This window comes from Cupressus sempervirens, chromosome 5, assembly GCF_028749045.1.
Source record: "Cupressus sempervirens isolate cs-2001-9-10 chromosome 5, ASM2874904v1, whole genome shotgun sequence".
Lineage (NCBI taxonomy): Eukaryota > Viridiplantae > Streptophyta > Pinopsida > Cupressales > Cupressaceae > Cupressus > Cupressus sempervirens.
Genome location: NC_143122.1, coordinates 842,073,371 through 842,100,814, shown reverse-complemented (window position 1 = coordinate 842,100,814; position 27,444 = coordinate 842,073,371).

Sequence of the window (27,444 nt, the reverse complement as noted above, 5' to 3'; positions counted from 1 at the left end):
GTGCTCAATTGGAGTGCAAACTACTATGTTGTCTACATGACAACTCATATGAATATGCAAACTCCTAGGTGTCTAACTCCTAGGTGTCTACATGGAAACTAATATGTAAATTCATTAATCAGAGTAAACTTAAGTAAAGGGTAAATAGTAAATTTTAGGTACCCATGTACAAAAGAGACATAAGTACAATAAAAGAAAATGAAAGAGAAGAACACCTCATGTGAGGAAAAGATCCCCCCCCATAGGAGAGAAGAAATGGAAGAGAGACACAATAGCCCCCCCTCAATGTAGAATGTACACCTATGGTAGATGCTCTAGGCTTAAAGTAGAAACTGCTTCATGAGTGTAGAACAACATTTATCCCCTTACGAAGAAAAAAAACCAAATATCCATAAATGAAGCCTCCCCCATCTGCATGAAGAAACCACAAAATGTATTGAATCTCTAAAACCTGCTCAATTTTCTCCATGTCAATATTGAAGGTGCCTCCTCCAAATCATGTGTACTATGCCACTCTACTCAAAAAGAAAAATCAAGATCAACTAAGGATGAATGTAGAACATGCATCAAAGACTCAAGTGTATCCTCTGAAGAGGAAATGACCTCCTCCAACTACTATATCAAAGGATCTACTATCACGTCAACCTCAAAAGACTGATCAAGTAGAGAATGAAGATGAGGGTTAGAGTTTATCCTTGCAAAAACTAAAGAGGATCATCTTCACCAAAGATAGGATGAATATCATCAATAGTGTCTCCCAAATCTACAATGTAGGACTCCACAAACATGTTAGATTGTGGTGACTGATCAGGAAAGTACTGTACATACTTCATAAATTTTTTTTTTTTTGGGAAGTAGCCAACATGGTAGCCGACATATTATGATTGACATATGGCCGACATGTTATCTGACATGTTATAACCCTAAAGTGGTTTAATACTTGTATAAAAAGGGCTTAGGGTTGGGTATTTTTATGTGTGGTGCTACGAAATTGGTTCTTGCGGCGGTATTGAGCTATAAGGGATTATGGATTGTAATCAGGTTGTAATCACTGGATTGTAATAAGATTGGACTTGTTGTTTGGTGGACGTAGCCCAGGGATTGGGTGAACCATGTTAAATCTTGGTGCCTTGTGTTCATTTCTGTGTGTTCTATTATTTTCTGTTAGTGGTTATATTTGCATGTAGTTTTTTATTTCTGTCCGTGGTTTATCCTAACAAAACAATCTGGAAATATCTCTCAAGTAGTCATCCTATGGGACCGAGTCTAGAAGACAAGGAATATTTTGTTGCATTGAATCACCTGAATCCATGGCTGTGTGAATACAAGAATCATTAAGAACAATAATAGATGCAATGTTAGTAGGAGGAGAAGCAATGGATGGCTCAAGAACTTGATCACATGTGAGAATATCCAAGTTCAAGTAGCCAAAATCCTCCTCAATGCCTAAATCACTTCTGGAAATGTGATCAAAATCTGCTGAAGAATCAAAATCATCATTGTGAGCAAAGTCTAAGAAGTAGTTTAACCGAGATGCATGATCAACCACCCCTTTAGAAATGACCTCTCTAGTCTTCAAGTATCTAATAAACATAGAATCAGATGTGAATTCTATAGTCCTCCTTGTATCCCCATGACTGAGCTGGTAGATGGAAAGAAGGTTCTGACTTAGGTGAGGTATACACAACACATCTTTGAAGTATCCCTCCCCCTTATCAATAGTTCCTTTCCTAATCACATTAATGTAAGTATGATTTCCCATCAAGATAGGTGGATTATGACAAGGATCAGATGATGAAAACATAGATTGTGAAGATGTCATGATGAGAAGCTCCTAAATCTAGAAGCCATCTCCCTAAATCATGAGTTGTAGTTGCAACTAATGCTTGACCTTTTACCTTGTGATCCTTTTCATTATCAGAATCTGAAAATGAAGAAGAGGATGTAGTAGTCATTCTTGAAGGTAGACTTATTTTATTCTTCTTGAGAAGATTCATCAATTCATCAATTTATTTCTCATAGCAATAATGTTCTTCATGTCCATTCTTCTTGCAATATGCACAAGTTTTATTTTCCTTCTTGTTGAAGTTGTTCTCCTTCTTATTATTGTAATTGGAAGAAGACTTGCCTTGTTGTGAGGAATATTTTTGTGTGGAGGTAGATTGGTGTGTGTCATCTTGTGGCCTAGCCTTCCATTTCTTTTGCTTCTTGTTGGAATTCTTACTCATTTTCTCTCCTTTATTTCCTTGATTGTGTTTATTAGCTACCAAAGCCTTGGACTTATAAGACTAGATAAATCCCATACACACCAACTTTTCATGTTCTAAGACCAACATTCTTGTCAATGACTCAAATGAAGGCTTAGTTAAGGCATCACCCATTGCCAACTTGTGTGTATTATAACTTGAAAAAAAGGTAGCATACTCAAGAGGAAGATGGGTCATGATGTGTGTGATCAAATTTGCATCCTTAATAGGTTCACCACAGTCCTTAAGTTGTGCTCTATAAACTTCTACTTGAGTAAGATACTCCTATATGGTGTCAAAGTTTCTAGGCTATAATTAGAGAAGGCTATTCTCAATGATGTAGGCCCTTTCTTCATCTACTTTCCCATTTAAAAATTCTAGTTTATCCCAAGATTATTCTGCATTCTTATAGTTTGTAATGTGATATTTGACAGGATCTCAGATGTGTTGAAACAAGGTTCCCAAGGCCCTATCACTTTTTTCAAGCCAATCATTTTGTGTTAGACTATTAGCATCATACTTAGGTTTTATTGCAATGCCATTAACATGGATAAGTAAACCTAATCCCTTCAAATTTTCTACCATTTTTACTTTCCAAGTAGCATAGTTATGAGATGTTAAATTTGCAAAACCCATAATGCAAAAGAAAGTGCATGATATCAAAAGAGATAGAAGAACACAAGACACTCCTCCTTTTTCACTCAATCAAAGAATCCCCCCCAAAAAAGATGATTTGACACTTTATATTTAGCATGAATACATGTGCCACTTGCTCAATCTAGCCAAAGTGGACTTCTAATTATTACAACAATAAATAGGAAGCAATAAAAGATTCAATACAATTAGGACACAAGATCTCTAAAGGATCTACAAAGTAAAAGTACCCAATAGGCCAAAATGAGACCAAATTTTGAAAGTACTATGTCTACTTATAACTTTTCCATATCAGATATAAACATCACACAAGACCAAGGGACTAGAGAAAACCATTGAGGAATGTAAGAAAACAAGTTCTATTCAAAGTAAAACCATTATCCATACAAGAAGGAGAAAATACTCCAAACAATATGAGTCACTAGAGATATAAGAACCCCAAGAAGGGAGGGCTATCAATAGGGACCTTTGTCAAAACTGATTATGAACATAAAATCTCTCCTCTATCTTCCTAAGACCTAGAGTGAATCATATCCCTTGTGCAAACAAGATGAGCTAGTCAACCAAAACCCCAAATAATAGAGTATAAGGGACCACCAAAATGTAAATAGATTGGTCACTCATAAAAAAGAGAACACCCCTTCACAAATTACCAAGAATGAAACCACCCAAACATATTCCTCAGAAAGAGTATTCTACAACATAGGGGGTACTTGATCCACGTGGATTTTATTACTATGTTGTCGGGCTTTTAGTTGCACGTTATTTAAGCTTCTAGCTTGGAGTCAAATTAATGTAATTATGTCTAATGTCTAGGTCTAGGTTTCCATTAGATGGCTTTTCTTCTCATTATTTATAAGATTTCTTTTGTGTAGGACTTTGGGAATTCCTTGCTCCACTTTCTTCCTTGACCCTTCATTAAGGGACTCAAACAAATCATACATGCCTTTACCTTTAGAGTTATTAGGATTGAGATGGATGGTTGTTGATCATCTTTCTCTAATGAAAAGATCACCAAAATTGGATCATCAAAGTTGCAGAAGAATATCCTTTCAGAGTTTCACCTGTGCATCTGCTCCTCCGTCAGAAGAAAAGCTTGTGTAGTGAGTTTCTGACACAGGAAGAAAGATAGACTACCGAAGAAAAGCTTTGTTGGAATATAAGATGGAGACATTCAGAGAAAAATATCTAAAGCAAATCAACCATAATTATTCCCATGAATGAAGAGAAACTTAGTCCTATGAGTATGTCAAAACTGCCCTAGAACTAAGTTTTCTGAAAAAGGGAGATGAGATACATTTTAGGGTGATATAAGTAAAGAACCTAATTATTGGGAACTAATATGAAGTTTCTCAAAGGAAATATAGTCTCTTAGGTGTAGAAATGCTAAGTGTTGGACATCATTGGAAACAAGCCACAGTGAATGCGTTGCGAAGCTAAAAACACCTTTTTTTGAAAAATAGAAGATGAATCTTTCCTATAGAAAAAAATAGTTAAGAGGTCATGTTTGATAGGTTCCTAGAGGGATCCAAAGTCTAAATGAGCTATCTATCAAGATCTAGAATGTTAAAGTGATAAGTTCGTCCCATTTCAAAAAATCACCTCACCAACTGCAATTCTAAAAGATGGAGCACCCTGGAGTGCACTTTTCCAAAAGTGCAAATTAGCCTATTCTATGAAGTCTATGTAAGAAGTTTTGCGCTCTAGATGCACTTGAAAGCATCATGAATGAGAAGAAACAATCTATGGAGTGTCTTGAAGGAAGGGAACTAACGATTTTAGAACTTGGCCATTTTTAGTGCACTAGAGTACCTGTGATCCCAATTTTTTAAAATTGTCAAATTGAATGAGTGCTTAAGGTATACACAGGAAAATTTCAATCCATGGAGTTATTTGGGAAGTCCTTAAGCTAAAGGATCATTCAAATGGGAAATTCACATTGAATCTGTGTCACATCAGAGTTTCTATGTTTTAGCTACTCTTCCATCGAAGGAGCACATTATAAGCAACTTCTCTAATAAAGCATAGTTGGAGTATATTTTTTTATAGTGGTAGCGAATATTCTTTTGGAGATTCAAGTTTTATGCTATGCCGAGGTAAAAGAAGGCCAGATATAAATGAGTTTTGAGAAATCAGAAATTAAGTTCTACAAGTGCAGAAAAGCACCTTGTGGCTCTGACAATCTATATCAAAAAGAATTTTTAGAAAGCCATTGGGTTATTGAAGGGAATATGATGATGGATATGTTACTATTGTGCTTTCCTCAACATAGAAAGATTTTTTTAAAAATAAAGCCTAAGCATAGAAGTTGTAGAAAAGTGATGAATTGACTTCTCCACTTGCAGAAGCGTGCCCAAATTGGTACAATCCTCACAAAGGGAAATTGGTTGAAAATTAAGCTTTTTGGGAAAGTGCTGAAAAGACTACTCCTCTAAAAGCTATTGTACAGAAGGAGATGTAGAAAATTGTATTTTCTACCACACTAGAGATTTAAGGCTAAAGTATATTGTATGAATCCCCGTTAAATATGGATTTGATATGAAATCAAGTTGTTAACCTATCAAATTAAATTCAAATTTGATTGATGTACCATTAAAGGAGAAAACTTAGTTGGGGGTTTTTATTCACTCGTGTGAAGTGCATAATTCAATGCTCAACATTCAAATTTGGATTCAATAAGATTGAATTGTTGGTAACTTCACTTCTACAACTAGACACAATTTCATGATTAGTGTGAATGGTCTTGCTCTGTGTGATGTTATATGGTGAATGGCTAGAAGAATTGGTTGCACTGATAGATTACCAGGCTTTGAGAGTGAGCTAAAGAATATCATAGACACATCCTTCAAAATTTATAATCTTAGAGATTTGCATAGAGGGTTAAACACTCAACCCATCTACCCTATTACTCAAAAGCTCAAGAAAAGTTGATTAGTTGAGGCCATTGGATTCCCCATGGCAATTCAGGTGCCAAATTTAGTTTGAGAGTGCATAGCTTAGTATGATGCAAAATCTAGACAAATTATGATGCTCGATGCCTTTGTCTTGCTCACATTGGCTAGAGATCATATGTAGAGAGCATCCAATGCCAGAAAGGGAAAAATTATGTGTTGTTGACTTTGGCTCCTCCGCCTCCATGTACATTGAGAAAAAAGACTATAAGGTGAGGTGATATTTTAACAACATGGTTCCAAACTTTGAAGAGCAAGAAGAATAAGCTCCCAAAGACTCTATTCAGAACTAGTATGAAACGACAAATATAAGATATATTGTTCCTATTGTTGAGACTAAAAGGACATGAGGAGATTCTCAATTTCATAGAGCATTGTATCTTCCTAGTACAAGTGGTTTGTGTGGATGGCCAATATATTGATTAGGATCAAATCATCTATGATGAGTTGATTAGTTGGATGAACTCAGCAAAAGTGTTCAAATAATTTTACATGTCATCATATCAAGTATACATGATGGTGAGCCATCATTTGTGGCTGGACCTGCCAAGCATCAAGGATTTTAATGAAGACATAAAGGTTTATGAATCCTACCCCTACTTGCAAGTGGAGAAAAGCTATGAAGAGTATGTGAAGGTGAATGATGCCTTCACTATGAGGCTATGCAGAGAGCTACAAGGGTGTCTTGAACAAAGATTTTGACTAGAGGCAATTTCATTGGTGATCCAATTTGGGTGCTTCTTCATTCAATTTCTAGCATTCTCTTACATCTCAATTGGTGCATTCAATGACTTTCCAAAGAGGTTGCCTAGGTACCCTAAAGACAAGGTAGTGTTAATTGAATTATGTAGACAAGTTTTGGAAGTTAATACCTTGTGCTCAACTATTAAGAAAGCAAGAATACCTTTCCCAATTTTTTGTAGGATCATACTCTTGTGCATCTAGGTTAGACACAAGGAATTTAATTAAAGCCTTTGAAGGCAATATCAAATTAAAATACTATGCAGTCATTAGGCCACAATATGATTTAGTGGATTATGTGAAGGATCATCAATAACTTAGCTCAATCTACAAGAATGTGCTTGATATTGAGGACTTCTCGACTGATTTCTATATTGAGATTCAGACATAAAAGTTTTGGTCTAGGCTCACTATAGGAGAAGTTAAATTTTATAATGTGAACATTGATGTTAGTGATATAGAGAAAAATTGTTACTACATGAGGTCCTCTACCTATGAGAAAGAAATAAAAAACACTCCCATAGTGTCAACTCCACTTGAAGGTCCCACAATAGATAAGATGGAATTTATGATGGATGACATTATTAAGTAGACTGATAAGTTGGTAGAATGGACAAGAGCTAGAAGAAAGAGGATGGGTGATATAGGCTCATCTACATGTGTGTCCAGTGGAGCTTAAACAACATCAACAACAACTTCTAATGCGGTAGCCACTAATTCAACTTCTATAGGTCCATCACAACCTATTTGTGGAGGAGGAGGAGATCAACCTCCATAAAAGAACATTCAATTCCCTCCTACTTGTGGAGGAGGATCTTTGCCTAATACTAGTAAAGTTGGAGATACAAAGAAAAAGGAGGATAAAGAAAAGGAGAAAGAGAAAGATCAATCAACTGGAAAAGACTCCTCAACCATTTCAATAATTAATCTAGATGGAGATAGAAATCAACCAGGTGATGGAGACGATGGAGACAAACAAGTGCAAGAGACTCATGAGAAACAACAAGAAGAAGGAGCTACTAATCAAGGTAATCCACCCACACTTTCTATGACTATAACTATCATTTTTCCTTTCTCTAGCCAGAAGAAGAAGACACCCCTGGTGGCTAGAAAGTTATTTGATACTTCAACACTCCAGTCAACATTGAATGTCATCACAACTGAGTCTTGGTTGGAGGAAACCATTGACAAAAAAGAGAGAAGGATGGAGGAGAGTGCTCCACCATAGAACCTAATTGCTCAAGCCATGCAACAACCTACTCCATGCCCCAAATTGAAGAAGAAAAAGATACTTGTGGCCCTAGCTACTAATGTCAACATTGGACATATGGTTGTGGAGAATGGACAACCTCAAAAGGATGGGAGAATTGAAGATCTAAGCCCAAGTGATTTCTAGATACAAGCTCATGACATGGGTCCGCCTATGTACGATGCCATGGTCAATATATGGAAATCCACAAATGTCAAAATTGAGGATAAGCTAGAGGAATTGAAGTTGGCAAAGGAAACTCTCAAGGCCTCCAATAAAGAATTAACATATTATATTAAGGTAGTGCTTGACCCCCTTGCCATGATGCCAATGGATAGTACTATTACAAGTACCTTTGATCCAAAAGCAGAGGAGAATAAGAATTTGCTAGTGAATCTATAGTCAGAGCGACACTTTGGGTAGATTGGTCATGCTTGGATTGAGGATTTGAAGACATGAGGTCCTCCCCTAATTGAAAACCTTGGAAATTTGGTACTAGATGTAGATAATTTGAGAGAGGCTATATTTGAGCACCAAGTCTCAATGCAGGCAGAAGCCGAGAAATTAATGGAAGAGTTGTCCTTATTACAAGAGGTGTTGGATATGAAGACTGATATTGCCACCATTCATGGCATCCTAAGGTCAGGAAAAGAGTCATTGCACCACTAGAAATAATCAATGGAATTTAAGAAAGAGAGCTTAGAAAAATTAGAGCATGAACTAAAAATTGTAGGGATATTGGTGACAAAGGTGATTGAAAAAATATAAATGTACCTCAAAGATTTACACATTGAATCGTAGGTGTCTCAAATAAGCAGATGGTGGATATTAAGTAGATGAAGTCAAAATTCCTTGAATTTATTGAGGAAACCATCAGTCCTACCAACTTCCAAGATTTGAAGATTCAAAAACTCACTGTAATCAACAATACTCTAAGGACAACATCAAAAAAGCTCCAATCCAAGATCGTCATAGTGGAGGAATTGATAGGAGATCATTACTACTAGGTAGTCATAACTGGTAACATCTTCATTCTAGGTGCCAAAAAGCTAAAGACAATTATCAATGCCATGGAAGCACACAAGGTCAAGTCCATAACACCTAAGAAGAAGATTTGACATGAAAATAAGCATTACATTCTTTTGATGATTCTTCTTCAGTATGGATTTTGACATGTATCTCTCTCTCTGCTTCTCTCTATTTAATGTAGCCACATATGGAAACTATCCTTGTATGTATGTGTTTTGTAATAGATGACTATCAGTCAATCTATTTTGGGCTATGACATTTAAGCTAGATTTGAATTATAACAATGAAATGTAATTGACAAAATCTCTATGAGGGGCTTATAAATGTAACTTTGAAATATAAATAGAGGATCGAAAATTTTTGGTGTGGGCAAACCCCTGTGGTGTGCCTGCTAAGTGAGACTCTGCATTTGAACTTATATTTTTCTGTTCATGTTAATTTAGTTGTGTGGTGCATGGGAATGAAATTTGAGTGTTGACAAATCAGCTAGTTGATAATGAATTGTGTGTTGTTGTTTTCCGTATGGTTGGTAATATGAAGTTGTATTCACCTAAAAATGGTCGTCTAGATTATTAGCCCCCTTCTTAGCATTTTAACTAACTTAATTAATCATTTTCCTAGGCCAAATTGCTAAAAATCAATTAATTTGATTATAACCTATAGTTTGACTATGCTATCCTAAGTTCATTATTTGATTAAAAGAACATGTCCCCTTTTAATTAAATAAAATACCCCATTCTTCTAACCCACTCAATGTGTACACATAAAGTCTTATTTCTATTTTGCAAATTAAAGGAAAAGACTCTTGTTTGTCTCACATGCAAAGTCAACCCTTTGTATATTGGTTGACTTCTGTGTGCCCATGGATCAATCTCATTTTCAAACTCCACCCTTGATCATCCATCATTTGATCTTGATTTCCATTATCCGTACGTCTTTAAAAGAAAGAGATGTCCCCTTGTCAAAGGATCCCCACTCTTGAGTATTGTTATGCTGCAAGTTTATCGTTCAAATCCTTGAGAGCTTTGTGGAGAACTTCTATTTCTTGTCTAAATTATCTCATTCATGGAATTTTAGTGTAGTTGCAAATAGCATAGTTTTCTTTTGCAACAATCTAGCTAACTTAGTAATTAGTTTGGATTTTGTAATACTCACATCTTGGTTACTGTAGCTACACTTTGCATTTCATATTAGCATACTTCACATTTGCATTGCATTTTAAGGAATCTCTTTTGTGGACACTTGCATTCTTGCATCTTGTCTCAAAGAAACCTCTCATTGCATGGTTTACTAGCAAGGGATGTGTTCCTAAGGCTTAGCTAAGAGCCCATTACATTGCTCAAAACACACTTCTTGCACTCCATGGATAGGGAGCTCTAAGCTGGCATCCAAGCATTTTGAACTCATGGAATCACTTGGATAGAAGGGTTTAGAGTGTGACACCTTTTGAGTGTACATTTTTGGCACCCATTGTGGGGGAGGATGTCCTAGTTTTTCTCTTTATCTTGTTGCATTTCTTGCATTTTCTGCATTATGTCCGCATTTTCTTTTTTTACAATCACAAATTTTAGGCGATACTTTTCTAGTATCATACAACATTTTTTTGTACTGTCGTGTGATACTTTTCTAGTAAAAGTATCGCATGCTATTATTGAACTTTATACCCTCAACATAGTAAGTTTTATCCCTTGACTTAAGAAGAAATCTTGCACGAAGGAAAACTGTTGCATGGGCATACTGAGAAGTATCGTATGACATTGTTTTAGCAAAAAATGTTGTCTGGCTTGGATTTTCTTGTTGTTTGGGAGATTTGGTCAATTTCTTAATTTTTGTTTGTTGTTTGTCAGATTTTACAAGTCTATGACTATTTGATAGAGGTTCATTTACATATCTTATGCTATTTTGGGACTAACTTGTGGGACTAACGATTGTGTTTGTAGGTTGTTTCCTTGAAATGCTTAAATAATTTTTTTGAAAAGAATGCATGTCAAAACTTCAAATGCACCAGGGCTACTAACACTTTTTGGTAGGGCTGCTCGAAGCATATAAACCAAACTTGCTTGTTTTTCTTTTATTCCATGTGTGACATTCTACTTGTTGTTTCCATTTTGTAAGAATGTTAAACTTGTGATTGAGATTTTTTGGTGATAGGAGAGTATGCTCTTCACCCTTGTAGTGAACCATAAATCTTGAATTTCCTTTGGATTTCAAAAGAAAGGGGATTAATTGAAAATTCTTGGTGTGTTTTGGGGAAACGATCAAGATAGGAGAGTATGCTCTTCACCTGCACAATGAATCATAAATCTTAACTTTTGAAAGTGGATCCAATCTGTGGTAGTTAGAATCTTTTAGCAGGTCTGCTCTTGAGCAATCAAGAATGACCCAAGTGGGGACGAGCGAACCAGGCTATTCTGACCCTCTATAATCTCAAGGCTACCAAAGACACAAAACCTTGGTAGACATAGTTTTTGTCTTTTCTTAGTGTGAGTACTTATAGGATTGGGACCATGACGAAAATGCTAAGCAAGAATGCTTAAGGTGCTCTTTTGGCCACAAGGTCTATTACCCATTGCAAGTTGGGGTGTCCCTTAATTGCATGCAAGAGGAACATTATGAACAAAAGCTCTTTCTAAACACTCTAAGTTAGTAGCTACCATTTTTTGCCACTCAACTTCTTGGTGCAATGATCAATCCTAGTGGACTACCTGAATCACCTAGAGATTTTACACTCATCCTCTATGTTCCCTCAGTTGTGCTTATGGCACTTCTATGACAAAGCCTCTCTTGTGGAAAACCACTTGGTGTGAGGTGAAGGAGCAATTAGCATGGGCCAAGTTGTTGAGTAATGAATTGTGACTTTAAGGTAGATTGCTTGGCAAGTGTTTTTGAAAGTACTGACCTATGTAAACATTCTCACAAATCAAACATCTCGGTAAAATTGGTAGGAAGGTTGTTCTGATATCACAAATGCGTATTGGAAAGGTTGTTTTGATTCTTGTTCAATTGTTTGAGACATGCTAAAATACACTTACTATTTAGAAACCTTGTTTTTCTTTGACACAAATTGAAGTCCTAAAATATGTGATCTGAGAAGTGCTTGATTAACGAACTAAAACACAAAAATTTTAAGTCAAAATTCTTTTTTTTTTTACATTTCACTGGCAAACTGTCGCAGTCTCTAGAGAATTGTGCGACACTTTTTGTCCAAAAAAGTATCACTTGGTTATACTGAGTTTTATCACCCTGCTTAAGGAAAACTGTCACCCGCAAGAAAAGTGTTGCTCAGTAACTATAAACTTTGTTGTATGATACAAATTGTTATCCTATCGTTGCCTGAATTCTGGAAAACTATTGCCTGAGCTTTTTTGCTATCAAATAGAGTCTATAGTGCATTTTAACTAATCTAGGGTCTTATCACTTCATTCCATCGTGGGTTTGGTTTGAAATCTTTATGTTAAGTATTGTTTAAGTATTGTCTTAAGTTGAAAAGATGAATGTAGTCCATTAGATGTAAGTCTCAAAATGTCATTGATGATCACTTGTCAAAATTTGGTTGCTATTCTATGCTAGCTATTTTCTATTGAGCTTCTTGCTTTCTCTCTCAGCTCAAGTCACTAGTATTGTAAATTCTTAAACACTCTTGACAAGCCATCTATTTTACTTTGACAAGTGATTATTATTGATTATACAAGCTTCGAATCTAAAACACTTCTCTCGTCCTATTAAGAAAAGAAATTTCCTTACATGTCAATTACAACTAGGTTCCAAGTTGTTAACAATAGTCATCCCTCTTTTGTTTCCACACAATTGGAAACTCCACCTAGGCACCCTCACAGACAACCTTGTGGGGAAGATCCTAACTCTAATCAAATGCAAACAACTAACATCTGACACAATCCACATTAGCGCTTTGAAAAACCAGTTGGTACACCCTTTGATACACCCATTTATGAAAACATTTTGACCAACATGCATCTTGAAGAAATCAAATGACGCTTAGAAGAGAAAGCATGTGAAAATGAAAGACTAATGGGAACCATTCGCGCTAGAGAAAGAGCTGATCAACAAGCTAAGCCTAACACTCATACACACAATAAGGAAACTAGAAGAGGCTATTTTTTCAATCCATTTGAACACATTCCCCTTGGTGGCAATGATGGAAACCACACACCTCCAAATACTCCTAGAGTCAATGTGGGAGCATGCCCATTATCACCTAGACAATTACAATCACATCACGAAAGTGATGGTGAGATCATTAGTGAAGATGTCATAAGATTTCAACAAGACGGGGTCACTAAAAAATTGATGCTCAAGGCTTTGGAGCAAAATGGGGACCAATACTTCTAATATATGACAATGAAGGGATGAAAACTCCCTTAAGATTTTGATGTGCAATTTATAATAAAAAAGTGAGAGCCCACAGACGCTGAAATCTTGAGAGAATAAATGTAAGAATTCAGGAAAGAACTTGTACAATTATAAATTTCCAAAGAGCCACCTAAAAATTCATTTGTTGAATCAATATGTGCTCTCCCATTTGATAGGAGTCTATAGATGCTTCCATTTCCTAAGGATATAGAGGTTTCTAAGTATGACAAATACAATGGAAATGGTGACCCTCATGATCATGTGAGGCATTTTTATGCTATTAGCATGGATTTCATGCATGAAGACACCTATCTTATGTGATTTTTTCCTAGGAGTTTAAGAGGGCAAGCTATGGAGTGGTTCACAAAATTGACTACCCCTCTCAAAATATTTGACAAGCTTGACAATTCTTTATCCAACAATACTCTTATAACATTCAACATCCCATAACTGTGTTGGACTTATGCCAAATCAAACAAAAATAGGGAGAACTTTTTGCAACATATCTTCAGAGATGAAGACCCCTATACTCTAGGTACCCTCAGCAAGTTTCTAAAGTTGAGAAAATTGACATCTTTGTCAACATACTTTTACTAGAACTATACTTTGAATTAAGAAAATAGTTGTTCACATCCTTCAATGCCATGGTTGAGAGTGCATATCGCATTGAGGATGTTACTATCAAGAGGGGTGACATTGTTGTGAACAAAGATAAAAATGGTAACGAAAATGGTAAGGACAAGGGCAAGCCTTGGAACAAAAAAAAAATGTTGTCAATGATGGAGTAGTGGACACTCCTAAGACCAAGGAGCCTACATTCAACCTTTCCAATGACATTTATGCTACAAAACAACAAGAAGGTTCAAAACCACAAACATCTAACAAGAACACCAAGTTTACTAAAAAATGATGTGTTTATACACCAATCATTGAACCTTACAAAGTGGTCTTAAAAACCTTAATTGCAAACAAATTGGTGACACTTCCAGATAATTCCCGCCCCTATGACCCACCTGTTAGACCTCCTTGGTGGCAAGAGGATCATATTTGTAGTTATCATAGAAGCAAAGGTCACAACACTGAACACTGCTTAAACTCAAAGAAGTTATTCAAGATCTCATAGAGGCTAGTAAAGCTATCATAGATGGTCTCGTCAAAAACTCTGACCACAAAGATTTTAAACAACCCTTGCCAAAATATGAGAAAGGTTCTCCTAAGAAAAATCATGATGCTAAGATCAACTATGTCAATGCTAACGCAGATAACTTTATTAACATGACTGAACCTGTTAAGTATTTATGCATGATGAACTCTAATTCTGATAATCAACCCAACTATGATGCTGAGGATGAAAGACCCAAGGTTGTCCTCAAAACGCAAAATGCTCCCCAACAACAAAGAACTACCCAACCTAAGGTGGTACTTCGAGTGGCTGAATCTTCCTCTTCACTGAGTGATCTGCTTAACACTATCACTAGGGGGCAATCTAAAGTTATCCTTAAAGTTGCTAATGATCCTAAGCACGCTTCATCCTCCAAATAAACAACTACCTCAACAATCTCCAATTATGACCTTGTTAGCCAAATGCAATGTACCCTGACTCAAATCTCCATTTTTGAGTTGTTAGAATTATCCCCTTTGCACAAGGACATCCTTGAAAAAACCATGCATTCTGCCAACATCCCCATAGATATTGACACAAAATTATTCCAAGCTATGGTGAACCATACATGTTCACTTCACTACCGCACCTTTTCTGAAGAAGACAACAAAGCTCTCAGTCATCCCCACAATCTTGCCCTCCATGTCAAAGTCCAAATTTTCCATACTCTCATTTTCCAAATCCTAATAGACAATGGTGCAAGGTTGAACATCATCTCATTCAATGTGATCCAACAATTAGACATGTATGAATTTGCCATTGACCCTAGGCACAATATCACTATCAAAGCCTATGATGAGGTTGTTTGACCTTCTAAAGGCTTAATTGTGCTTCCAATCAAAGTTGATCCAGTTGATAAAGATGTTGTTTTCCAAGTTCTAGATATACCACTTGCATACAATTTGTTGTTGGGATGACAATGGATTTATGACATGCAAGAAATACCTTCCACATATAGATATGGGGAGAGCTCTCTCTTCATCTTTTAAGACATACGAGCTAACTACTTTCATACCTTCTTTTCTTTCTTCTTATCATTTCTTTTCATCTTCTTGATCTTTCACTTCACCTCTTTGCTATCTTGTCATCACAAGGGGTCAATCTATAAAATCACATCTAATTTATTCAAGTGTTACATTTTTCAAAACATAAGTCTATATCATACACATGAGAGCTAAACATCATACATGAGAGAGATCCATGGGCATATTAGCACGAGCATAAAACAACACATACATGAGCAAGAAACTGCTGAACATCAATCAAAATGAGAAAAGTGCACAAGACTATCGATCAAATCCAGTATCTCATTTATATCAAAATGTGGCACTATAAATATACAATGTGAGATCCAAAATATGGATATATGTCTCAAAATACATGAGGTACAATTAAAAACTATCGTGACACATCAAGCCTAGACCTAAGACTAACTCACTCTCTCTGTAGCTAGTGGTGGCCCTGGTGGAGGAGCCTGTCTCCTATCCAATGGCTGTACCACACACTTTGATCTATCGGCTCACTCTATGTACTTAGGAAGTCCCTACCTTGGCAACACTACAACTCTATATGTTGCATAATACTATGCAAATAATGCCTCATGATGCACTGACTCTCACCTAACAACATCTCTCTCCCTGCAGAGCTCCTCTCCTCATGCCTGCTCATCTATGAGTTGTTGATCCCTAACTGCAATAGTCACCCATGCTACCTATAACTCTTCTATCATGGCCTAAAACTGAGCATCTCAATCCTCATATCCTACAATAGGATGCTCCACCCGTACCTCCACTCACTCAACTCTCCTATATCTCAATGGATGCTCCTCCTCCTGCTCCTCTCTCACAATCTGGGCGAGCATGCATCTCCTCCTAGCTTGGGAATTGTTCATAACCTCCATTAGTATGCCTCTACCTCTGCCTCCACTGTCATCTCACCCATCTCCCCCCTATCCTGCTACTATAAGTGGGCCATCCTGCTAAGTAAACCATGGGAATGGATGCCTCTATCTCTCGTATAAACATGTTGGGTCTACACCCACATCTACTACCTCTAACCTATAATCCCAAGGCTCTCACACTAATGATGTTGTCTCCTAGAGAGTTGTCTGATAGTCCAACATAAGAAACCAATCTTGTGCCTCCTCTCCATGGTACCTCACATAGGTAGCAGTCTCTAATGAAACCACCTGTTGCTCTGCAAACTGTCGCCATACTCAGTTGATCACAAAACACTCAACTATATCTGCATACCTACCGACTAGGGGCTGACTGTAATACATATACTCTAGCTCCCAAGAGTTTGACCACCTATGGTACTGTTGTTAGGGCTGCCATACAAAGGTTGTGAGCTCATCTAACATCCACTCATAATATGTCAGATCTCCACTATGGGTTTGTAGTACAAAACCTCTACATCTAAAAATGTAGGGTTGAATACGCTCTTGTGGCTGCAAACATGGTCGAATCACAAAAATATTCTCCCAAGCCCATACCTATGCTAACACTGCCCCGCATGCCCAAGAGCATCCCTCATGATAGATCCCTAAGCCATACTCTGTGGCTACCCAATTAGATCACCTACTAACCTGCCCCATCCCAATAGGAAGCCCTTCTGGCTCCTATTGGTAACTAGAGCTAGAGCAACCAATGAACATAGTAGACACTACAATGGGTATTCATCACCATACTCATCAATAAGTTGCTCCTAGCTCAAATGACAGTCTAAGATGGTGACATTGCAAAACATCTACTGCACTGATTCTCTCCCTTTTGTCGGGATTTGATCATAATAAACCAATGACATATAACCAAATCTTGCATTAGTATACCTCACATGGATATCATAAACTAAAAATGTAAATGAGCAATTAAACATAGAACTCGTTGGATCACCATAACATGGTACTCAAAGAATGTGGTACACATCCTCCAAGGTGATAGTCTCCTCTCCAATAGGCAAATGAAAGGTGTTGTGCTCACTATGCCACTGCTTGGCTAGTATAGTCAACAACCCATGGTTTGCCCGATATGGGGCATCCGCATGACCCACTTTAGCGCCATACTCGCTATGGTAGTTATCTCATCATTAGTAAGACATCCCATAGTGCATAACCCCACCACTTTGGGGTCCCTGATGTGAAGTGATGGAAACACCATATGCAAAACAATGACAAAGAAATATCAGTACTATAAAAAATAGTGCTCAAAATTGGAAAATATAATTCAAATGCTCAAAACATAGGTCGTGTGATACTTTTTCCTATAGCCAAGCGATGCTTTTTTCTAGCTAAGTATCGTGCGATACTTTTTATAATACCCATGTCACACTTTGTTCTTGAGTGATATTTTGCATTGGTCCACATGACATTTGGGTATGCCCCATATGATAAACTTTAAACAAACGGTGTGATACAATTTTGCATGCGAAATATTGTGCAATATTTCTTAAAGTACCTGTGCGATATTTTTTAAAATATCACACAATATTCCATTTTTAAAGCCTAACACATGTGAAAAAAGCTCATAAATGTAGTAAAAATGAAAAAATCTTAATGAATTACCAGTGCCTCATAGTTAGGAGTTGCACTAAAAATAGTGTTGATGGGTTAGAATACCTACTAATGCCATTTTCTCTCTCAAACTCACTCTAAGCTCTCCAAATTCACAAAAGACAAAATGATTTGAAAATGATACTTAGACCCCTTGTATAGCCTTCTGACCTAATTTTGATCCATTTTTCAAACTCCTTAGAATTCTGTGAAAATTACACCCCTAGCTGATTTCAACATCCTCGATCCATTTTGGACTCAAAATTGAAATCCAAGTTCATTTTGATAGTCAAATCACATTTTAAAATTCTACCTTCTTCTATGCAATTAGCTAACCTTTTGAGGTTTAATCTTTGAATCTTTGTTGGGCCATCTTCATTTCTTCATGTCTTCATCATTTTTACACTTCATATCTACTCCAATTCACATTTTCATGTCTAAATAACCTTTCTACTTGATTTGACCTTATTTTCATGCTTTATTCTTCGTGGTCAACTCTAGTCAAATTGGGCCATTCTATCATTCTTTACTAATCACTCTTTGGTTCTAATCACATATTTGTCATCATGGACTTTTCTATATCTTTATTTTCTCATATCTAGCTCATTTCTGCATCCCCCTTACGTAATTTTGATTTCGATCCCAAGGGGGCAGAAATTCTCTATCATCACTTACTACATCTATCTATTTCTTAGGAGCATATGTTTGATCTTTTCATTTTCTCTCGATCTATCTACTTTTCTTTGTCTTAGAATTTTTCTTGAGTTCTGACATAGTCTCTTTCCTAAGTGTTCGGTACTACCACTATCAAGTTGTACATTCAGGATTCACTATCTCTTTCTGCATTTCATTCTTCAAAATCAGATATCTCTATCTATTGTTGTCTACTTGGTTTTTGTTTTCTTTGATGTAATGTGTTCCCAGATTGATCACATATTAGTCAAATAAGGGCAAATGTAATCACCTAAAAATGGTTGTCTAGACTATTAGCTCCCTTCTCAGCATTTTGGCTAAATTAATTAATCATTTACCTAGACCAAATTGCTAAAAATCAATTAATTTGATTATAACCTATAGCTTGACCATGCTATCCTAAGTTCATCATTTGATTAAAATAATATGTCCCCTTTTAATTAAATAAAAGACCCCATTCTTCTAATCCACTCAATGTGCACTCATAAAGTCTTATTTCTATTTTGCAAATTAAAGGAAAAGACTCTTTTTGTCTCACATGCAAAGTCAACTCTTTGTTTATTGGTTGACTTGTGTGTGTACATGGATCAATATCATTTTCAAACTCTACCCTTGATCATCCATCATTTGATCTTGATCTCCACCATTCACACATCTTTAAAAGAAGAGCTCTCCCCTTGTCAAAGGATCCACACTCTTGAGTATTGTTATGTTGCAAGTTTATCGTTCGAATCCTTGAGAGCTTTGTGGATAACTTCTATTTCTTGTCTACATTCTCTAATTCATGGAATTTTAGTGTAGTTACATATAGATTAGTTTTCTTTTGCAATAATCTAGCTCACTTAGTAATTAGTTTGGATTTTGTAATACTCGCATCTTGGTTACTATAGCTGCACTTTGCATTTCATATTAGCTTACTTCACATTTGCATTGCATTTTGAGGAATCCCTTTGTGGAAACTTGCATTTTTGCATCTTGTCACAAAGAAACCTCTCATTTCATGGTTTACTAGCAAGGAATGTGTTCCTAAGGCTCAACTAAGAGCCCATTACATTTCTCAAAACACACTTCTTGCACTCCATGGATAGGGATCTCTAAGCTGGCATCCAAGCATTTCGAACTCATGGAATCACTTGGATAGAATGGTTTATAGTGTGACAATTTTTGTACACACAAAAGTATTGCTATCATTTGCACTATTATTCCATCTCCCTTATTCTGCATAGGTTAGATTTGTTTGCATTTTCATTTGTGTGTGAGGAGTTGGGATATAGTTAATGCAAAGTGTTAAGTGCAAGGTGATTTGAGTGTTTCTATAAGCTTTATAACTTCAGCAATATATGTGATATCTTACTGATTATATTTCTATCTCCCTTACAGTTTGCATTTATTAGTATAGCCTTTCATATAGAGGTTATATTAGATTGTACATTAGAAGTTAGAGCAAGAGAGTTAAAAAGTGGTTCACATGCATTTATAGTTGTGAATGTTGTGGGCTATCATCACCATCAATTTGCCTAAGTTTCTTGAAGGTTTAGGTAACTTGGTATTCAATGATTTAGGAGCTCACTATAATCAATAGTACTCTAAGGATGACATCAAACAATCTCCAATCCAAGATCACCACAGTGGAGGAATTGACATGAGATCATGACTAATAGGTGGTCATAACTGATAACATCTTCATTTTAGGTGCCAAGGAGCTAAAGATAGTTGTCGATGCCATGAAAGCACACAAGGCCAAGTCCATAACACCCAAGAAGAAGAATTGACATGAATAGAAGTGTTACATTCTTTTGATGATTCTTCTTTAGTGTGAATTTTGACATCTCTCTCTCTCTCTCTCTCTCTCTCTCTCTCTCTCTCTCTCTCTCTCTCTCTCTCTCTCTCTCTCTCTCTATCTGCTTCTCTCTTTTTATGGTAGCCAGATATGGAAATTGTCCTTGCATGTATGAGTTTTGTAATAGATGACTAATGGTCAATCCTTTTTTGGGCTATCACATTCGAACTAGATTTCAATTGTAATGATGAAATGTAATTGGCTAAATCTCTATGAGGGGACTATAAATGCAACTTTCAAATATGAATAGAGGATTGGCAAATTTTGGTGTGGATAAACCCCTGTAATCATACATACTGAGTTAGACTCTGTGTTTGAATTGATATTTTTTTGTTCATTTTAGTTTAGTTGTGTGGTGTATAGGAATGTGGTGCATGGGAATGGAATTTGAGTGTTGATGAATTATTTGGTCGATAATAAACTGTGTTGTTATTTTCCTTATAGTTGGTGATACAAAGTATTGCAATCATTTACATTGTTATTTCACCTCCCTTGTTCTGCATATGTTAGATTCTTTTGCATTTTCATTTTTGTGTGAGGAGTTGGGACACAGTTAATGCAAAGTGTTAAGTGAAAGTTGATTTGAGTGTTGCTATAAGTTTGATAACTTTGACAATATGTGTTCTATCTTATTGATTATATTTCTATCTCCCTTGCAGTTTTCATTTGTTAGTATAGCCTTGCATATAAAAATTAGATTTGATTGTAGATTAGAAATTAGAGAAGAAAAACTAAAAAATGGTTCACATGCATTTATAGCTATGAATGTTGTGGGCTAGCATCACCATCAATCTACCTATGTTGCTTGAAGTTTTGGTTAACTCAGTAATTTCCTCTATTGCTCTCTAGTTAAGAGCATATCCCCCAAATCCTTTGATCTACTAAAAACACCATTTATTGCAAATCTTTTCACTCAAGGGAGTTGTACCTTTCAATATAGAGGGCAATGATATAACCCATACATTGACCCAATATGTTGATTTCAGCTTGTTCTTCCCCTAGATTGAGCACATAAAAAGTCAAGGTATAAGCTAAACCCAGGAAGACAAAGTGTTAACCAACACACTAAAAAATTGTAAGTTCCCAATGCTTCCAAAAATAGCATCAAATCAAATATCTCACAAAAGAATCCAACACAACTTGAACAGAGTCCATCAAAGTTTGTTTGCTCAAGTTATTGGCAATTGAAGTTTGAGGTAAAATTGGGAGGTTGACCAGTTAAAGGTTGACCACATTAATTTTGCAACTTTAGCAAAATTTGAGGTGGGGGATTGGAACCCACAACCTCTTCTCCACAAACCGAATATTTTCAAATGTTTTGGTCCTTATTTATTTACATTACATCTTCCACCACTTAAAATTCCAAAACAAAGTAATAAAATGGCCAAGAGGGAATGGAACTCATGACCTCAAATCTTGCCAAAGTATTACTGCCATTCCTTAACCAATATTCCTCTAAAGTACACAATGATACATTTAAACAATATTGTCATCCAATTTAAGAGGAAAAGGCGGGTTGATGGTTTCCCACCATCCCAAAATAATAATAATAGTTAAAAAACAACCACAAAATATTCCAAGGTTATTTTTGTGGAAATTTTAAGAGGTATGTTATCTTAATGGGTTTTTTAAGAGATATTATTATTTTTGAAGGATTTGTTGTTAATAATGGGAGATTGAGATATTTTGTAAATCATATGGTTATCTACCATATTGTGTAAATTGTTTGTATAAAAAGGGGTGAAAAGGGAGTGTGAGTTAGTGATTTTTGGAGTTGGATTTTGAAGAGAAATTATTCTAAGTGTTCTTCTATGCTATCAAAGATTGTGATCTTGCTTGGGAGAGAGCTTGAAGCACAGTGCAACCATTTGTTGTTAGATTGGCACCAAATTATTGTAATCTTACTTAAGAACTAAACAAAGGATCAGTCACTCCACTTGGAGGGCCTAGAGACATAGTCCATTTAGACAAACTTTATATCAATATTGTGTTATGTTTGCGTTCTCTTCTCTCCCATTCTTTTAATTTGAGTTTTTGCATTTTTAAAACTTAATTTACATTTATGTATTTAAAAATTAAGTTTGTAATGTTTGTTTAACTTTGTTTTGTAAAAAAAATTAAATTGTATTAGCATTCAAATGTAATCGTCATAGATCCTAATCAGATAAAGACTTCCCAAACTAGGTGCACGAGGAAAGGAGCCAAAACTATAGTATAATGAGATCCACAAATTCAAGAAGCTAAGCATTGGGGAAACTATGAAAACATACCTATTATAACCAAACAAAGGGATGACCACTAATGAGAAAATATTTGATGGGTACATAAGGGCAGAGACACAATAAGATGATGCAAAGCCCATTACAAAAGCTATTTAAAAACTGAAGAACAAAAAAACATGGTTCTAGAAAGAAAAAAAAAAATTGTTTGGAATAAAAATCCACATAACACATTTGAGGGGGGGGTGGGTGTGGGGGTGTGGAGGATGGGTCAATCAGTTATGTGAAATATTAACAAACTTAATACTCTTCAACTAGATCACTAAATAAAGATATAACAATGCATAACAATATGAATAAGATATAATCCAACCCCATCAGACATAATATTTTTGTTCTCTATGAAAACCATGTTAAGGGAAAAAACCTGATGGGGATGATTCCCATAAGACCATGTATTAATATGAAAATGTTCCTATTAGGACACTTGACTCTATTAGGAGTTGATACAAATCATTTAGTATATTAGTCCTTATTAAAGGATATAACCCTTGTTAAAAGTTTCACAACCCTGTTAAGAGTTTCATAGAGAACGAAATACTCACTACTTGACCACACTTCTCGAAGGGTAAAAGTTAAAGCCACCTTCAGGAGGACTCATGCTCCAAAATAAAAAAAAGGTTAAGTCCACCTTTGATGAACTAACTCAATGACAATTCAATTTCCTTTATAGTTCTATGAAAGTAAATAAGGAATGATTATAGATTCCACTCATACCTCTATTAAAGTAACCAACCTTCAACTTTGCATTGATATCCATCATCAAGGCTGACACATATATTCACATTCCCATATATTACAAGGAAATTAATTTCCTTTATATAAGATACAAACAACAAATTAGCTCATCCTGTTAGGACTTCCCTAATGCACAAATAATTACTCTAACCAATGCTAAGGAACAAAGAGTACCTATTAAAAATATCAAAACACATGCCAAGATCCATAATCAATGCTCACCAATGTTTAATACATATTAAACCATCTAGTTGGGTCCAAAAAGAAATTATCCAAATGAAACACACTAGCGACAAACACAACATGAATAAAATGAACCACAAATCTTAGAACATGTACTAGATCAAGTCTTCTACAATACCTTATACTCCCATACAATAATTCCATCTATTTAATGAATTATACTCAAAATAAAAAAAAATCACCTCTAGCATATTTCCCTATCACTAGACTGCAATCAATCTTCACCAAACAATCTATAAATATTTCATATCAATGTAGAAATCTCTACACCCATAGACATAGTGTTTACACACACTCCAAGTCATAAATCTAAGCTTGCATTATTAGGAATGTCGTATATTTTTGTGTTTCCTAGCCAATAGCCTATAACTCACAAAATCATAGTATGTCTATCTTGTATCTGATGAATACATGTTAAAATCAATGACAAAACATGTATGTCAACACCTCATGTAGAAATAATTACAATCAACGATATCATCAATATCAAATATCTTAAAAATCTCCTTCATTGTCAAAAAATCTCTACCTTTGGTGTGAAAATACATCAATCTAAAAGTAGCATTGAAATAAAAAAATTCAATATCCTCAACAATGCTCCCCCTTTGACATAGCTCTCTCCCATTAAGAAATACTTCCCTCAGATGGAGGTTTTTTTTACATATTATCTCCTCCTTTGACATCAATACAAAGGGTGCCAAATAGTGCCAAATACTAAAATAATCCTTCATTTTGATAATTCCCGTGATCCAAGCATCATGCTTGTTACCCATAGGAAACTCAAGTGCCATGAAACAAACTAGGCTCTCTAATCACCAAAACTTCTTTCTTTGAATAAGTTCAAAGATCTCTTAAGCTTATCTCTCATTGCACCAATTACTCCCCATGAGGAGAATCACCCAAAAATCAAATCCAAACTTATGATATAACTTTGACAACCTCTAGATTGATGGGCTCTTGCATCATTTAGTTCTCACAAGGGGGGCCATTGCCCCAAGCATACCTCTGAGATACTCAAAGTTTTCTTTAGGAAAGGGTTAGTGAAGATATCAAATATTTGTTTCTTTGTATTTACATATTTCAATTTCACTTATTCTCTACATTATTATGTCTCTAAAAGTGATAATTGAGATATGTTTAGTCTTTGAATGCAAAACTATATTCTTTGACATGTTAATTGTGTTTGTATTATCACAATTAACAATACCAATATCCATCAAAATGTGTTTCATCCATATCAACTGAGCACAATTAATTGTAGTAGCAACAAATATTGACTCAATTGTGGACTCAGACATGCAATCCTACTTCTTACTTAACCAAGAAACCAATTTGCTTCTAAGAATGAAGGCTCCTCCACTAGTACTTTTACTATCATCAATAGTTCCTACCCAATTAGCATTAGTAAAAGCATGTAAAGTGAAATCATCAATCTATCACACCACAAACAATAATCCAAAGTTCCTTTGAAATATAAAAAATATTCTCTTTACAATTGCAAAATGAGTTTCTTTATGTTCTTCCTAAAAACTTGCAACAATTCTAACTATATTAGATATATTTGGTCTTGTGTGAATTAGATATTTAAATCATCCAATAATTGATCTATACCTTATCTAAAGTGTATCTCATGAATCATCAGTGGTAGATAACTTGTAACCACAGATGTTCCTACTAGCTTATAATTTTCCATTCCAAACTTCTTTGACAAGTACTTAATATATTTGGTTTAAGATATAAAGATTCCTTCCTTATTCTAATTAGTTTACAAACTTACGAAATATTTATTTTTCCCTATCATTGACATTTAGAATTCACTTTCGTCTAATTAACAAATTTATTACTCATCACATCATTACCACCAAATATGATATCATAAAAAAAAACTTGAACAATCAAGATACCATTAGAGTTAGTCGTTAAGTATGAATTACTATCTGCACTGCCTTTCTTGAAACCAAGATGTGAAAGATACATGTCCAATATAGCATACCGATCCCTTGGTTCTTGCTGCAACCCATACAATGTTGTCTTCAATTTTCATACCATGTCTTCTTGACCAGACACTAGAAAACCATTCGGTTATTCTATGCACACTTCCCCTTCAATTTCACCATTCAAGAAAGTAGTTTTCACATCCATTTGATAAACCTTGAAGTCCTTATGAGCTATATAAGCCAAAAATAGTATAACTACTTCAGGTCTAGTCATAGGAGAAAATGTTTCATCAAGATCAATAACTTCTTGTTGGGAATAGTCTTTACAAAGTAATCGTCCTTTATTTCTTACGAATTCCCTTGCCCATTCATCTTATTCTTGAAATCCCATTTAGTTCCTACAAAATTCCTTTTCTTAGGCCTAAGAACCAATTCTCAAGTGTTATTCTTTTTAATCTAATCCAATTCTTCCTGTATTTCTTTAATCCAAGATTCATGTTTGCAAGATTCATCAATAGAATTAGGATCTACTTGTGAAATAAAACATATTTCATTTATCATATTAGAAATTTTCATAATAATTTTGTTAGAATCACCAATAATCTCATCTTCAAAATGATTCAGTGTTACATAGCTTGGAGTTATAGGAGTTTTCCTTGCCTCTTCAACACATACCTGAATCCCAATATCAATCTCAAAGGATTATTTTGATTCTTGTTCCTAATTATTATTATTATTATGAATTTGAATTGTAGAAGCTTGATTCCATTCATTATCTAAATCATAATCATATACTCTCTCTTATATTGAAAATGTCTCATCAATCTTTCCATCAACAATTCCAATTATCTTCCTCAATCTAAGATTATAACATCTATACATCTCTCTTGGTGGAGTAACCAAGAAATGTTACTTCATCACATATAGGACCAAATTTCCATATATCATCATCTCTCCTAATATATCATTTTCTACCAAATATTTTGAAGTATCTAACTAAAATTACATGACCAAACTATAATTCATATGAGGTCTTATTAGTACTATGCTTGATCTAAACTATTCTTGATGTATAGACCATTGTAACTTAATCGATTCTCTCTGATGTATCTATGGAATTTTTATTTCAAGATCATTATTTTTATAATATTTAGAATAATTCTATTTATGATGCAGAGAGACTTAGGAGCACAACTCACACCTTTCCTCTATGGAAGTTGATTGTGTTCTATCTTAGATTCCTACTCCACTTCTAAATCTATCCTTCCTAAGACTCTTATAGTATCTTGTAATTCTAAAGTCCCCTTAATAACCTCTTTAAGAAACTCAACATTTCAAGAGGTTATCCTCTCATTCTTCCTTATGTCTACTTTTGGCTCCTAAAAGCACTGATTCCACTCTGGGTGCCAACATACCCTCTCTAATGAGTTGGTCCTTTCTACAATCCTATCATGGCATGTAGAACCAAATTACATGGGTTCCTAATCACTAGTTTCCTCTAGACCTTAAATTAGTCTTTGATGTCCTAATTATGCCTAATAGCCAATTAGGTCTCCTCAAGTGGTTTCCCTCCTATAAATTCCAATTTTCCCAAACACCTTGGCAAAAAGATTATGGTTTTGTATACCCTTTTAGGCCCTCACTATCATACTCCAAGATTGGATTTCCTTCCTAAAAATGACTCACCAAATTGATATCACCCCTAATATGACCAATTAGGTCTATTTTCCAAAGAAACTACTCTAGAATGGACTTGTTTGA